Genomic DNA, 14,165 nt, shown 5'->3' with positions numbered 1-14,165 from the left:
GCGTCATCCAATGCCTGGGGTCGCGCGCTCAGACAGTCCGCAGGAGATTGGCGAGGAAAAAATCACGTGACCCTTCCCCGCGCTCCCCTCCCTTGCCCGGCAACAGCGCGCACACGAGATGCCGGGCCAGTGACGTCACTGACGAGACCGCGCACCGATACGGAATTACAAGCACAAGTGTATTAACTCCCGAGTCGGTGAAAGCCCACTCTCCGGGATTGGCACTGCGGCAACACCCGTTGTCAGAGCCAAATCAGAAAGTAAGTGTCTGGGCATTTGGGTATAAAGCACCTAAACTACGGGTGCCAGCATTACTCCTACATAAGTGTTATACCCGGTGGAGGGTATAAGTGACGCAGTTGTTGCTATGGTAGCTTAGTCACGTGGTAAGATGACGTTGGCGGAACAGAAAAGTGCGACTCGGGTGAAGGTCGTGTCTAGAATGGCGCTGGTCTGGAACTAAGGACGTACTAGTCACGTGGGAGAGGATGCCCACGTGATGCTCAAGCAATTCCTTTACTAGTCAGTGCTGATTGTGGTGTGCTGTGGGGAGAGACACGTGTACACATTAGAGTGCTGATTGTGGTGTGCTGTGGGGAGATACACATGTATACACATTAGAGTGCTGATTGTGGTGTGCTGTGGGGAGAGACACGTGTACACATTAGAGTGCTGATTGTGGTGTGCTGTTGGGAGATACACATGTATACACATTAGAGTGCTGATTGTGGTGTGCTGTTGGGAGATACACATGTATACACATTAGAGTGCTGATTGTGGTGTGCTGTGGGGAGATACACATGTATACACAGTGCTGATTGTGGTGTGCTGTGGGGAGATACACATGTATACACAGAGTGCTGATTGTGGTGTGCTGTGAGGAGATACACATGTGTACACATTAGAGTGCTGATTGTGGTGTGCTGTGGGGAGAGACACGTGTACACATTAGAGTGCTGATTGTGGTGTGCTGTGGGGAGATACACATGTGTACACAGTGCTGATTGTGGTGTGCTGTGGGGAGATACACATGTGTACACAGAGTGCTGATTGTGGTGTGCTGTGGGGAGATACACATGTGTACACAGTGCTGATTGTGGTGTGCTGTAGGGAGATACACATGTATACACAGTGCTGATTGTGGTGTGCTGTGGGGAGATACACATGTGTACACAGTGCTGATTGTGGTGTGCTGTGGGGAGATACACATGTGTACACAGTGCTGATTGTGGTGTGCTGTGGGGAGATACACATGTGTACACATTAGAGTGCTGATTGTGGTGTGCTGTGGGGAGATACACATGTATACATATTAGAGTGCTGATTGTGGTGTGCTGTAGGGAGATACACATGTGTACACAGTGCTGATTGTGGTGTGCTGTGGGGAGATACACATGTGTACACAGTGCTGATTGTGGTGTGCTGTGGGGAGATACACATGTGTACACAGAGTGCTGATTGTGGTGTGCTGTGGGGAGATACACATGTATACACAGAGTGCTGATTGTGGTGTGCTGTGGGGAGATACACATGTATACACAGAGTGCTGATTGTGGTGTGCTGTGGGGAGATACACATGTATACACAGAGTGCTGATTGTGGTGTGCTGTGGGGAGATATACATGTATACACAGAGTGCTGATTGTGGTGTGCTGTGGGGAGATACACATGTATACACAGAGTGCTGATTGTGGTGTGCTGTGGGGAGATACACATGTATACACAGAGTGCTGATTGTGGTGTGCTGTTGGGAGATACACATGTGTACACATTAGAGTGCTGATTGTGGTGTGCTGTGGGGAGATACACATGTGTACACATTAGAGTGCTGATTGTGGTGTGCTGTGGGGAGATACACATGTATACACAGAGTGCTGATTGTGGTGTCCTGTGTGGAGATACACGTATACACACATGTATACACAGAGTGCTGATTGTGGTGTGCTGTGGGGAGATGCACATGTATACACATTAGAGTGCAGATTGTGGTGTGCTGTGGGGAGATACACATGTGTACACATTAGAGTGCTGATTGTGGTGTGCTGTGGGGAGATACACATGTATACACATTAGAGTGCTGATTGTGGTGTGCTGTGGGGAGATACACATGTATACACAGAGTGCTGATTGTGGTGTGCTGTGGGGAGATACACATGTATACACAGAGTGCTGATTGTGGTGTGCTGTGGTGAGATACACATGTATACACAGAGTGCTGATTGTGGTGTGCTGTGGTGAGATACACATGTATACACAGAGTGCTGATTGTGGTGTGCTGTGGTGAGAAACACATGTATACACAGAGTGCTGATTGTGGTGTGCTGTGGGGAGATACACATGTATACATATTAGAGTGCTGATTGTGGTGTGCTGTAGGGAGATACACATGTGTACACAGTGCTGATTGTGGTGTGCTGTGGGGAGATACACATGTGTACACAGTGCTGATTGTGGTGTGCTGTGGGGAGATACATGTGTACACAGTGCTGATTGTGGTGTGCTGTGGGGAGAGACACATGTGTACACAGAGTGCTGATTGTGGTGTGCTGTGGGGAGATACACATGTGTACACAGAGTGCTGATTGTGGTGTGCTGTGGGGAGAGACATGTGTACACAGAGTGCTGATTGTGGTGTGCTGTGGGGAGATACACATGTGTACACAGAGTGCTGATTGTGGTGTGCTGTGGGGAGAGACACATGTGTACACAGAGTGCTGATTGTGGTGTGCTGTGGGGAGATACACATGTGTACACATTAGAGTGCTGATTGTGGTGTGCTGTGGGGAGATACACATGTATACACATTAGAGTGCTGATTGTGGTGTGCTGTGGGGAGATACACATGTGTACACAGAGTGCTGATTGTGGTGTGCTGTGGGGAGACATGTGTACACAGAGTGCTGATTGTGGTGTGCTGTGGGGAGAGACACATGTGTACACAGAGTGCAGATTGTGGTGTGCTGTGGGGAGATACACATGTGTACACATTAGAGTGCTGATTGTGGTGTGCTGTGGGGAGATACACATGTATACACATTAGAGTGCTGATTGTGGTGTGCTGTGGGGAGATACACATGTGTACACAGAGTGCTGATTGTGGTGTGCTGTGGGGAGACATGTGTACACAGAGTGCTGATTGTGGTGTGCTGTGGGGAGATACACATGTGTACACATTAGAGTGCAGATTGTGGTGTGCTGTGGGGAGATACACATGTATACACATTAGAGTGCTGATTGTGGTGTGCTGTGGGGAGATACACATGTGTACACAGAGTGCTGATTGTGGTGTGCTGTGGGGAGATACACATCTGTACACAGTGCTGATTGTGGTGTGCTGTGGGGAGATACACATGTGTACACAGAGTGCTGATTGTGGTGTGCTGTGGGGAGAGACATGTGTACACAGAGTGCTGATTGTGGTGTGCTGTGGGGAGAGACACATGTGTACACAGAGTGCTGATTGTGGTGTGCTGTGGGGAGATACACATGTGTACACATTAGAGTGCTGATTGTGGTGTGCTGTGGGGAGATACACATGTATACACATTAGAGTGCTGATTGTGGTGTGCTGTGGGGAGATACACATGTATACACATTAGAGTGCTGATTGTGGTGTGCTGTGGGGAGATACACATGTGTACACATTAGAGTGCTGATTGTGGTGTGCTGTGGGGAGATACACATGTGTACACAGAGTGCTGATTGTGGTGTGCTGTGGGGAGATACACATGTGTACACATTAGAGTGCTGATTGTGGTGTGCTGTGGGGAGATACACGTGTGTACACAGAGTGCTGATTGTGGTGTGCTGTGGGGAGATACGCATGTGTACACATTAGAGTGCTAATTGTGGTGTGCTGTGGGGAGATACGCATGTATACACAGTGCTGATTGTGGTGTGCTGTGGGGAGATACGCATGTATACACAGTGCTGATTGTGGTGTGCTGTGGGGAGATACACATGTATACACAGAGTGCTGATTGTGGTGTGCTGTGGGGAGATACACATGTGTACACAATGCTGATTGTGGTGTGCTGTGGGGAGATACACATGTATACACAGAGTGCTGATTGTGGTGTGCTGTGGGGAGATACACATGTGTACACAATGCTGATTGTGGTGTGCTGTGGGGAGATACACATGTATACACAGTGCTGATTGTGGTGTGCTGTGGGGAGAGACATGTGTACACAGAGTGCTGATTGTGGTGTGCTGTGGGGAGATACACATGTGTACACATTAGAGTGCTGATTGTGGTGTGCTGTGGGGAGATACACATGTGTACACAGAGTGCTGATTGTGGTGTGCTGTGGGGAGAGACATGTGTACACAGAGTGCTGATTGTGGTGTGCTGTGGGGAGAGACACATGTGTACACAGAGTGCTGATTGTGGTGTGCTGTGGGGAGATACACATGTATACACATTAGAGTGCTGATTGTGGTGTGCTGTGGGGAGATACACATGTATACACATTAGAGTGCTGATTGTGGTGTGCTGTGGGGAGATACACATGTGTACATATTAGAGTGCTGATTGTGGTGTGCTGTGGGGAGATACACATGTGTACACAGAGTGCTGATTGTGGTGTGCTGTGGGGAGATACACATGTGTACACAGAGTGCTGATTGTGGTGTGCTGTGGGGAGAGACATGTGTACACAGAGTGCTGATTGTGGTGTGCTGTGGGGAGAGACATGTGTACACAGAGTGCTGATTGTGGTGTGCTGTGGGGAGAGACATGTGTACACAGAGTGCTGATTGTGGTGTGCTGTGGGGAGAGACATGTGTACACAGAGTGCTGATTGTGGTGTGCTGTGGGGAGAGACATGTGTACACAGAGTGCTGATTGTGGTGTGCTGTGGGGAGAGACATGTGTACACAGAGTGCTGATTGTGGTGTGCTGTGGGGAGATACACATGTGTACACATTAGAGTGCTGATTGTGGTGTGCTGTGGGGAGATACACATGTGTACACATTAGAGTGCTGATTGTGGTGTGCTGTGGGGAGATACACATGTGTACACAGAGTGCTGATTGTGGTGTGCTGTGGGGAGATACACATGTGTACACATTAGAGTGCTGATTGTGGTGTGCTGTGGGGAGATACACATGTGTACATAGTGCTGATTGTGGTGTGCTGTGGGGAGATACACATGTGTACACAGTGCTGATTGTGGTGTGCTGTGGGGAGATACACATGTATACACAGAGTGCTGATTGTGGTGTGCTGTGGGGAGATACATATGTATACACAGAGTGCTGATTGTGGTGTGCTGTTGGGAGATACACATGTGTACACATTAGAGTGCTGATTGTGGTGTGCTGTGGGGAGATACACATGTATACACAGAGTGCTGATTGTGGTGTGCTGTGGGGAGATACACGTATACACACATGTATACACAGAGTGCTGATTGTGGTGTGCTGTGGGGAGATGCACATGTGTACACAGAGTGCTGATTGTGGTGTGCTGTCGGGAGATACACATGTATACACAGTGCTGATTGTGGTGTGCTGTGGGGAGATACACATGTATACACAGAGTGCTGATTGTGGTGTGCTGTGGGGAGATACACATGTATACACATTAGAGTGCTGATTGTGGTGTGCTGTGGGGAGATACACATGTGTACACAGTGCTGATTGTGGTGTGCTGTGGGGAGATACACATGTGTACACATTAGAGTGCTGATTGTGGTGTGCTGTGGGGAGATACACATGTATACACATTAGAGTGCTGATTGTGGTGTGCTGTGGGGAGATACACATGTATACACAGAGTGCTGATTGTGGTGTGCTGTGGGGAGATACACATGTGTACACATTAGGCTACGTTCACATTTGCGTTGTGCGCCGCAGCGTCGGCAACGCACAACGCAAACAAAAACGCAGCAAAACGCATGCAAAACGCTGCGTTTTGCGACGCATGCGTCCTTTTTTTGGTTGATTTTGGACGCAGCAAAAATGCAACTTGCTGCGTCCTCTGCGCCCGGACGCGTGCGCCGCAGTGACGCATGCGTCGCAAAACGGAAGTACAACGCATGTCCATGCGCCCCCATGATAAATATAGGGGCGCATGACGCATGCGGCGACGCTGCGGCGCAGACCGCAAATGTGAACGTAGACTTAGAGTGCTGATTGTGGTGTGCTGTGGGGAGATACACATGTATACACAGTGCTGATTGTGGTGTGCTGTGGGGAGATACACATGTGTACACAGAGTGCTCATTGTGGTGTGCTGTGGGAAGATACACATGTATAAACAGAGTGCTGATTGTGGTGTGCTGTGGTGAGATACACATGTATACACAGAGTGCTGATTGTGGTGTGCTGTGGGGAGATACACATGTGTACACAGTGCTGATTGTGGTGTGCTGTGGGGAGATACACATGTATACACATTAGAGTGCTGATTGTGGTGTGCTGTGGGGAGATACACATGTGTACACAGTGCTGATTGTGGTGTGCTGTGGGGAGATACACATGTATACACAGAGTGCTGATTGTGGTGTGCTGTGGGGAGATACACATGTGTACACATTAGAGTGCTGATTGTGGTGTGCTGTGGGGAGATACACATGTATACACAGAGTGCTGATTGTGGTGTGCTGTGGGGAGATACGCATGTGTACACAGAGTGCTGATTGTGGTGTGCTGTGGGGAGATACACGTGTACATCGAGTGCTGATTGTGGTGTGCTGTGGGGAGATACACATGTGTACACAGAGTGCTGATTGTGGTGTGCTGTGGGGACATACACATGTGTACACAGTGCTGATTGTGGTGTGCTGTGGGGAGATACACATGTATACACAGAGTGCTAATTGTGGTGTGCTGTGGGGAGATACACATGTGTACACAGTGCTGATTGTGGTGTGCTGTGGGGAGTACACATGTATACACAGAGTGCTGATTGTGGTGTGCTGTGGGGAGATACACATGTGTACACAGAGTGCTGATTGTGGTGTGCTGTGGGGAGATACACATGTGTACACATTAGAGTGCTGATTGTGGTGTGCTGTGGGGAGATACACATGTATACACAGTGCTGATTGTGGTGTGCTGTGGGGAGATACACGTGTACACAGTGCTGATTGTGGTGTGCTGTGGAGAGATACACATGTATACACATTAGAGTGCTGATTGTGGTGTGCTGTGGGGAGATACACATGTGTACACAGTGCTGATTGTGGTGTGCTGTGGGGAGATACACATGTATACACAGTGCTGATTGTGGTGTGCTGTGGGGAGATACACATGTGTACACATTAGAGTGCTGATTGTGGTGTGCTGTGGGGAGATACACATGTGTACACAGTGCTGATTGTGGTGTGATGTGGGGAGATACACATGTATACACAGAGTGCTGATTGTGGTGTGCTGTGGGGAGATACACATGTGTACACAGTGCTGATTGTGGTGTGCTGTGGGGAGTACACATGTATACACAGTGCTGATTGTGGTGTGCTGTGGGGAGATACACATGTGTACACAGAGTGCTGATTGTGGTGTGCTGTGGGGAGATACACATGTATACACAGTGCTGATTGTGGTGTGCTGTGGCGAGATACACGTGTACACTGCTGATTGTGGTGTGCTGTGGAGAGATACACATGTATACACATTAGAGTGCTGATTGTGGTGTGCTGTGGGGAGATACACATGTGTACACAGTGCTGATTGTGGTGTGCTGTGGGGAGATACACATGTGTACACAGTGCTGATTGTGGTCTGCTGTGGGGAGATACACATGTGTACACAGTGCTGATTGTGGTGTGCTGTGGGGAGAGACATGTATACACAGTGCTGATTGTGGTGTGCTGTGGGGAGAGACACATGTGTACCCAGAGTGCTGATTGTGGTGTGTTGTGGGGAGAGACACGTGTACACAGAGTGCTGATTGTGGTGTGCTGTGGGGAGATACACATGTGTACACATTAGAGTGCTGATTGTGGTGTGCTGTGGGGAGATACACATGTGTACACAGTGCTGATTGTGGTGTGATGTGGGGAGATACACATGTATACACAGAGTGCTGATTGTGGTGTGCTGTGGGGAGATACACATGTATACAAATTAGAGTGCTGATTGTGGTGTGCTGTGGGGAGATACACATGTGTACACAGTGCTGATTGTGGTGTGCTGTGGGGAGATACACATGTGTACACAGTGCTGATTGTGGTGTGCTGTGGGGAGATACACATGTATACACAGAGTGCTGATTGTGGTGTGCTGTGGGGAGATACACATGTATACACAGAGTGCTGATTGTGGTGTGCTGTTGGGAGATACACATGTGTACACATTAGAGTGCTGATTGTGGTGTGCTGTGGGGAGATACACGTATACACAGAGTGCTGATTGTGGTGTGCTGTGGGGAGATACACATGTGTACACATTAGAGTGCTGATTGTGGTGTGCTGTGGGGAGATACACATGTGTACACAGTGCTGATTGTGGTGTGCTGTGGGGAGATACACATGTATACACAGAGTGCTGATTGTGGTGTGCTGTTGGGAGATACACATGTGTACACATTAGAGTGCTGATTGTGGTGTGCTGTGGGGAGATACACATGTATACACAGAGTGCTGATTGTGGTGTGCTGTGGGGAGATACACGTATACACACATGTATACACAGAGTGCTGATTGTGGTGTGCTGTGGGGAGATACACATGTGTACACAGAGTGCTGATTGTGGTGTGCTGTCGGGAGATACACATGTATACACAGTGCTGATTGTGGTGTGTTGTGGGGAGAGACACGTGTACACAGAGTGCTGATTGTGGTGTGCTGTGGGGAGATACACATGTGTACACAGTGCTGATTGTGGTGTGATGTGGGGAGATACACATGTATACACAGAGTGCTGATTGTGGTGTGCTGTGGGGAGATACACATGTGTACACAGTGGTGATTGTGGTGTGCTGTGGGGAGTACACATGTATACACAGTGCTGATTGTGGTGTGCTGTGGGGAGATACACATGTGTACACAGAGTGCTGATTGTGGTGTGCTGTGGGGAGATACACATGTATACACAGTGCTGATTGTGGTGTGCTGTGGCGAGATACACGTGTACACTGCTGATTGTGGTGTGCTGTGGAGAGATACACATGTATACACATTAGAGTGCTGATTGTGGTGTGCTGTGGGGAGATACACATGTGTACACAGTGCTGATTGTGGTGTGCTGTGGGGAGATACACATGTATACACAGTGCTGATTGTGGTCTGCTGTGGGGAGATACACATGTATACACATTAGAGTGCTGATTGTGGTGTGCTGTGGGGAGATACACATGTGTACACATTAGAGTGCTGATTGTGGTGTGCTGTGGGGAGATACACATGTATACACAGAGTGCTGATTGTGGTGTGCTGTGGGGAGATACACATGTATACAAATTAGAGTGCTGATTGTGGTGTGGTGTGGGGAGATACACATGTGTACACAGTGCTGATTGTGGTGTGCTGTGGGGAGATACACGTGTACACAGTGCTGATTGTGTTGTGCTGTGGGGAGATACACATGTATACACAGAGTGCTGATTGTGGTGTGCTGTTGGGAGATACACATGTGTACACATTAGAGTGCTGATTGTGGTGTGCTGTGGGGAGATACACATGTATACACAGAGTGCTGATTGTGGTGTGCTGTGGGGAGATACACATGTATACACAGAGTGCTGATTGTGGTGTGCTGTTGGGAGATAGACATGTGTACACATTAGAGTGCTGATTGTGGTGTGCTGTGGGGAGATACACATGTATACACAGAGTGCTGATTGTGGTGTGCTGTGGGGAGATACACGTATACACACATGTATACACAGAGTGCTGATTGTGGTGTGCTGTGGGGAGATACACATGTGTACACAGAGTGCTGATTGTGGTGTGCTGTCGGGAGATACACATGTATACACAGTGCTGATTGTGGTGTGCTGTCGGGAGATACACATGTATACACAGAGTGCTGATTGTGGTGTGCTGTGGGGAGATACACATGTGTACACAGTGCTGATTGTGGTGTGCTGTGGGGAGAGACATGTATACACAGTGCTGATTGTGGTGTGCTGTGGGGAGATACACATGTGTACACAGAGTGCTGATTGTGGTGTGCTGTGGGGAGAGACACATGTGTACCCAGAGTGCTGATTGTGGTGTGCTGTGGGGAGAGACACGTGTACACAGAGTGCTGATTGTGGTGTGCTGTGAGGAGATACACATGTGTACACATTAGAGTGCTGATTGTGGTGTGCTGTGGGGAGATACACATGTACAGGTCCTTCTCAAAAAATTAGCATATAGTGTTAAATTTCATTATTTACCATAATGTAATGATTACAATTAAACTTTCATATATTATAGATTCATTATCCACCAACTGAAATTTGTCAGGTCTTTTATTGTTTTAATACTGATGATTTTGGCCTACAACTCCTGATAACCCAAAAAACCTGTCTCAATAAATTAGCATATTTCAACCGTCCAATCAAATAAAAGTGTTTTTTAATAACAAACAAAAAAACCATCAAATAATAATGTTCAGTTATGCACTCAATACTTGGTCGGGAATCCTTTGGCAGAAATGACTGCTTCAATGCGGCGTGGCATGGAGGCAATCAGCCTGTGACACTGCTGAGATGTTATGGAGGCCCAGGATGCTTCAATAGCGGCCTTAAGCTCATCCAGAGTGTTGGGTCTTGCGTCTCTCAACTTTCTCTTCACAATATCCCACAGATTCTCTATGGGGTTCAGGTCAGGAGAGTTGGCAGGCCAATTGAGCACAGTAATACCATGGTCAGTAAACCATTTACCAGTGGTTTTGGCACTGTGAGCAGGTGCCAGGAAGCATGAAGTGCTCCAAAATCTCCTGATAGCTAGCTGCATTGACCCTGCCCTTGATGAAACACAGTGGACCAACACCAGCAGCTGACATGGCACCCCACACCATCACTGACTGGGTACTTGACACTGGACTTCAGGCATTTTGGCATTTCCTTCTCCCCAGTCTTCCTCCAGACTCTGGCACCTTGATTTCCGAATGACATGCAAAATTTGCTTTCATCAGAAAAAAGTACTTGGGACCACTTAGGCCATGTTCACACGCTGCGGTTTTTACCGCGGAACCGCCGCGATTTTGATGCTGCGGGTCCGCAGCAGTTTCCATAGCGTTTACATTAACATGTAAACCCTATGGAAACCGCAAACCGCAGTGCACATGCTGCGGGAAAAACCGCGCAGAAACGCAGCGGTTTACAACCCGCAGCATGTCACTTCTTTGTGCAGAATCGCTGCGATTCTGCACTCATAGGAATGCATTGAACCGCTTACTTCCTGCATGGGGCTGTGCCCACGTTGCGGGAAGTAAGCGGATAATGTGTGGGTGGTACCCGGGGTGGAGGAGAGGAGACTCTCCTCCAGGCCCTGGGAACCATAAAATAGTGTAAAAAAAAGAATTAAAATAAAAAATGAAGCTATACCTACCTCTCAGCGCTGCCCGCGGCCGTCCGGTCTCAGTTGCTGTGCCGAACAGGACCTGTGGTGACGTCGCGGTCACATGACCGTGATGACGCCGCGGTCACATGACCGTGACGTCACGAAGGTCCTTGTCGGCACAGCCGCTTGCAGCGCCGGGGAGATCGCGACGTCAGAGGGTGAGTATAGCCAATTTTTATTATTTTTTACATTACTATTGATGCTGCATATTGCTGCATATGCAGCATCAATAGTACAGCAGTAATCCCGCAGCGGAAACCGCGGAACAAACCGCGATAAATCTGCAGGGATAACCACAGCGGTTTTGCCCTGCAGATTTTCAATTCCGCTGCGGGATTAACCCGCAGAGGAACCCGCAGCGTGTGAACATGGCCTTAGCAACAGTCCAGTGCTGCTTCTCTGTAGCCCAGGTCAGGCGCTTCTGCCGCTGTTTATGGTTCAAAAGTGGCTTTACCTGGGGAATGCGGCACCTGTAGCCCATTTCCTGCACACGCCTGTGCACGGTGGCTCTGGATGTTTCCACACCAGACTCAGTCCACTGCTTCCTCAGGTTCCCCAAGGTCTGGAATCGGTCCTTCTCCACAATCTTCCTCAGGGTCCGGTCACCTCTTCTCGTTGTACAGCGTTTTCTGCCACATTGTTTCCTTCCAACAGACTTACCATTGAGGTGCCTTGATACAGCACTCTGGGAACAGCCTATTTGTTGAGAAATTTCTGTCTGGGTCTTACCCTCTTGCTTGAGGGTGTCAATGATGGCCTTCTTGACATCTGTCAGGTCGCTAGTCTTACCCATGATGGGGGTTTTGAGTAATGAACCAGGCAGGGAGTTTTTAAAAGCCTCAGGTATCTTTTGCATGTGTTTAGAGTTAATTAGTTGATTCAGAAGATTAGGGTAATAGGTCGTTTAGAGAACCTTTTCTTGATATGCTAATTTATTGAGACAGGTTTTTTGGGTTATCAGGAGTTGTAGGCCAAAATCATCAGTATTAAAACAATAAAAAACCTGACAAATTTCAGTTGGTGGATAATGAATCTATAATATATGAAAGTTTAATTGTAATCATTACATTATGGTAAATAATGAAATTTAACACTATATGCTAATTTTTTGAGAAGGACCTGTATACACATTAGAGTGCTGATTGTGGTGTGCTGTGGGGAGATACACATGTATACACATTAGAGTGCTGATTGTGGTGTGCTGTGGGGAGATACACATGTATACACAGTGCTGATTGTGGTGTGCTGTGGGGAGATACACATGTATACACAGAGTGCTGATTGTGGTGTGCTGTGGGGAGATACACATGTGTACACATTAGAGTGCTGATTGTGGTGTGCTGTGGGGAGATACACATGTATACACAGAGTGCTGATTGTGGTGTGCTGTGGGGAGATACACATGTGTACACATTAGAGTGCTGATTGTGGTGTGCTGTGGGGAGATACACATGTGTACACATTAGAGTGCTGATTGTGGTGTGCTGTGGGGAGATACACGTATACACACATGTATACACAGAGTGCTGATTGTGGTGTGCTGTGGGGAGATACACATGTGTACACAGAGTGCTGATTGTGGTGTGCTGTCGGGAAATACACATGTATACACAGTGCTGATTGTGGTGTGCTGTGGGGAGATACACATGTGTACACAGAGTGCTGATTGTGGTGTGCTGTCGGGAGATACACATGTATACACAGTGCTGATTGTGGTGTGCTGTGGAGAGATACACATGTATACACATTAGAGTGCTGATTGTGGTGTGCTGTGGGGAGATACACATGTGTACACAGTGCTGATTGTGGTGTGCTGTGGGGAGATACACATGTATACACAGTGCTGATTGTGGTGTGCTGTGGGGAGATACACATGTATACACATTAGAGTGCTGATTGTGGTGTGCTGTGGGGAGATACACATGTGTACACAGTGCTGATTGTGGTGTGATGTGGGGAGATACACATGTATACACAGAGTGCTGATTGTGGTGTTCTGTGGGGAGATACACATGTGTACACAGTGCTGATTGTGGTGTGCTGTGGGGAGTACACATGTATACACAGAGTGCTGATTGTGGTGTGCTGTGGGGAGATACACATGTGTACACAGAGTGCTGATTGTGGTGTGCTGTGGGGAGATACACATGTGTACACAGAGTGCTGATTGTGGTGTGCTGTGGGGAGATACACATGTGTACACATTAGAGTGCTGATTGTGGTGTGCTGTGGGGAGATACACATGTATACACAGTGCTGATTGTGGTGTGCTGTGGCGAGATACACGTGTACACAGTGCTGATTGTGGTGTGCTGTGGAGAGATACACATGTATACACATTAGAGTGCTGATTGTGGTGTGCTGTGGGGAGATACACATGTGTACACAGTGCTGATTGTGGTGTGCTGTGGGGAGATACACATGTATACACAGTGCTGATTGTGGTCTGCTGTGGGGAGATACACATGTATACACATTAGAGTGCTGATTGTGGTGTGCTGTGGGGAGATACACATGTGTACACATTAGAGTGCTGATTGTGGTGTGCTGTGGGGAGATACACATGTGTACACAGTGCTGATTGTGGTGTGCTGTGGGGAGATACACATGTGTACACAGTGCTGATTGTGGTGTGCTGTGGGGAGATACACATGTATACAC

At 48.1% G+C, this 14,165-nt stretch overlaps 1 protein-coding gene across 1 annotated transcript in view; it reads left to right on the top strand.

Moving 5' to 3' along the window:
- The first annotated feature begins 95 nt into the window (after nucleotides 1–95).
- The window catches only part of JSRP1 (junctional sarcoplasmic reticulum protein 1), a 149,369-nt gene continuing 135,299 nt past the window's right edge, over nucleotides 96–14,165 (top strand). Inside the window, exon 1 of the mRNA XM_077271948.1 lies at nucleotides 96–260. The gene's annotated coding sequence lies outside the window, so the exon portion shown is untranslated. The remainder of the gene's footprint in view (nucleotides 261–14,165) is intronic.

This window comes from Ranitomeya variabilis, chromosome 1 (genome assembly GCF_051348905.1).
Source record: "Ranitomeya variabilis isolate aRanVar5 chromosome 1, aRanVar5.hap1, whole genome shotgun sequence".
Classification (NCBI taxonomy): domain Eukaryota; kingdom Metazoa; phylum Chordata; class Amphibia; order Anura; family Dendrobatidae; genus Ranitomeya; species Ranitomeya variabilis.
This window is presented reverse-complemented; position numbering and strand designations above follow the sequence as displayed.